Source organism: Mus pahari, chromosome X (assembly GCF_900095145.1).
Source record: "Mus pahari chromosome X, PAHARI_EIJ_v1.1, whole genome shotgun sequence".
NCBI lineage: Eukaryota > Metazoa > Chordata > Mammalia > Rodentia > Muridae > Mus > Mus pahari.
The window spans coordinates 93,974,102-93,977,155 of record NC_034613.1 but is presented as its reverse complement, the minus strand read 5'-3'; positions in this window follow the sequence as shown (position 1 = coordinate 93,977,155).

Below are 3,054 nucleotides of genomic sequence, written 5' to 3'. Positions count from 1 at the left end.
GGAGGGTATCATCCTGAGTGAGATAATCCAATCACAAAAGAACTCATAATATTCACTCACTCATAAGTGGATATTAGCCCTGAAACCTAGAATACCCAAGATACAATTTGTAAAACACATGAAACTCTAGAAGGAAGACCAAAATGTGGAGACTTCACCCCTACTTAGAAGTGGGAACAAAACTCCCATGGAAGGTGTTACAGAGATAAAGTTTGGAGCTGAGACGAAAGGATGGTTCATCCCATAATCAGCCACCAAACGCAGACACTATTGCATACACCAGCAAAATTTTGCTGAAAGGACCCTGATATAGCTGTCTCTTGTGAGGCCATGTCAGTGCCTGACAAACACAGAAATGGATGCACACAGTCAGCTATTGGATAGAACACAGGGCCCCCAATGGAGGAGCTAGAGAAAGTACCCAAGGAGCTGAAGGGGTCAGCAACCCTATAGGTGGAACAACAATATGAACTAACCAGCACCCCCAGAGCTCCTGTCTCTAGCTGCATATGTAGTAGAAGATGACCTAGTCAGCCATCATTGGGAAGAGAGGCCCCTTAGTCTTGAAAACTTTATATGACCCAGTACAGGGGAACACCTGGGCCTAGAAGGGGGAGTGAGTGGGTAGTTGAGAGAGGAGGGAGGGTATAGGGGACTTTGGGGATAACATTTAAAATTTAAATGAAGTAAATACCTAATAAAAATGGAAAAGATAAACAAAAAAAACCCAAAGAAACCACAAGATTAGAGAAGGTTGACTCTCTCTCTTCTTTGCCACCTTGCCTTGTGGGCCTGAGCAACTGCTAGATCCTTGAACTTCCATTCAGAGCTGCTGCTGACCATTGTTGGGAGTTGAACTACAAACTGATTTTGCTATGACTGTACTGGCCAGTGAGTTCTGGACACAGGATCAGAACTTCTTAAGAAACTGCTCCAAGAGGTGATCATTACATCTGTCCCAACACCACCATGAGTAACTGCGACCAGTGGAACCTAGGGATGTAGGAACCCTGTCTGACCAGTGGCACAGGATCCATCAAGTCTGGGCCAGAGTCCTGAGCAGACCTTGGGCCCAAACTCTACAGAAAGTCACACTACACTCAGAGAAAGATCCAATCCCAGGCCCTCTAAAATGTCTAGGATTCCAGGATCCCAGAATCCCAGGACCTGAGGGGGCTTTGTCACACCAGGATCTCAAGGTCCCGGAGGCAGTTTATTCCCAGGAACTCTGACACACCTGGGATCTCAAGATCACAGAGACAGCTGAACTCTGATGAGGAGTTCTGACACAACCAGAATCACAGGAAGGACAGGCCCCAGTCAGATATAGTGAGGGCAGGTAGCACTAGAGATAATCAAATGGCAGGAGGCAAGCATAAGAACAGAAGCAACAGAAAAAAAGTTACTTGGCATCATCAGAACTCAGTTCTCCCACCATAGCAAGTCCTGGATACACCACTACACCAGAAAATCAAGATTTGGACCTAAAATCACTTCTCATGATGGTGATAGAGGACTTTAAGAAGGACATAAATAATTCCCTTAAAGAAATACAGGAGAACACATGTAAAAATGTAGAAGCCCTTAAAGAGAAAACACATAAATCCCTTAAAGAAATACAGGAGATCACATTCAAACAGGTGAAGGAATTGAACAAAACCATTCAAGATCTAAAAAATGGAAATAGAAATAATAAAGAAATCACAGAGGGAGACAACCCTGGAGTTAGGAAACCTTGGAAAGAGATCAGGAGTCATAGTTTCAAGCATCACCAGCAGAATACAAGAGATAGAAGAGAGAATCTCAGGGGCAGATGGTACTTTAGAAAACATTGACATAACAGTCAAAGAAAATGCAGAATGCAAAAATCCCCTTACCTAAAACATCCAGGATATCTGGGATGCAATGAGAAGACCAAACCTACGGATAATAGGTATAGAAGAGAGTGAAGATTCCCAACTTAAAGGGCCACTAAATATCTTCAACAAAATTATAGAAGAAACTTGCCTAACCTAAAGAAAGAGATGCCCATGAACACACAAGAAGCCTATAGAACTCCAAATAGAAGAAAAAATTCCTCCTGTCACATAATTATCAAAACACCATATGCATTAAACAAAGAAAGAATATTAAAAGCAGTAAGGGAAAAAGGTAATGTAAGATATAAAGGCAGACATATCAGAATTTCACCATATTTCTCACCAAAGACTATGAAAGCTAGAAGATACTGGGCATATGTCATACAGACCCTAAGAGAACACAAATGCCAGCCTAGGCTACTATACCCAACTAAACTCTCAATTATCATGGTCAGAGAAACCAAATGATCCCATGACAAAACCAAATTCACACAATATCTTTCCAGGAATCCAGCCCTTCAAAGGATAATAAAGGGGAAACTCCAACACAAGGAGGGAAATTATGCCTGAGAACCTTTTACTGGGGGATGCCCCTTGTCCACCATCCACCATGTGGGGTCAGTGGCTTAACACAGCCAGACGCCCACCAGGGGTCACTTGGAAAGTATGTGCAGTCCTCCTGTGTCTGTCTGCCCAGAGCACCAGCACTCTGGTGGGATGTGGGTTCTCTCCCACTCCCTTCTTTCCCTCACACCCATGGCCCTGCATAAAAGTACGGAGATAAATGAATTACCAGATAATTAATTCAAAACTATCTCCATACCAATTCCCAGTGAATTAATTTCACACACACACACACACACACACACACACACACACACACACAAACACAATGGATAATCAGGTTAGGTAAGAAAAATTATGCTAACAGAAAATTTTAATGATGGTAAAAGAAAACACACTGAAAGGAATAAAACCAAAATTCTAAAGAAAACAAAGTTAAATTAACAATATCCATGAAAGAGACATGACAGTAGACAGAACTGAGCATAAGAAATAATCATTGATCATGAAAACAGGCATTTGTGAAATTATTGAGTTGGGGGAATAAAAAGTTGAAAAAAGGAGAAACTAAAAGATATATGGGGGTGTAGTAGCTTGTTTTGTGTGTCAACTTGACACAGGCTGGAGTTAT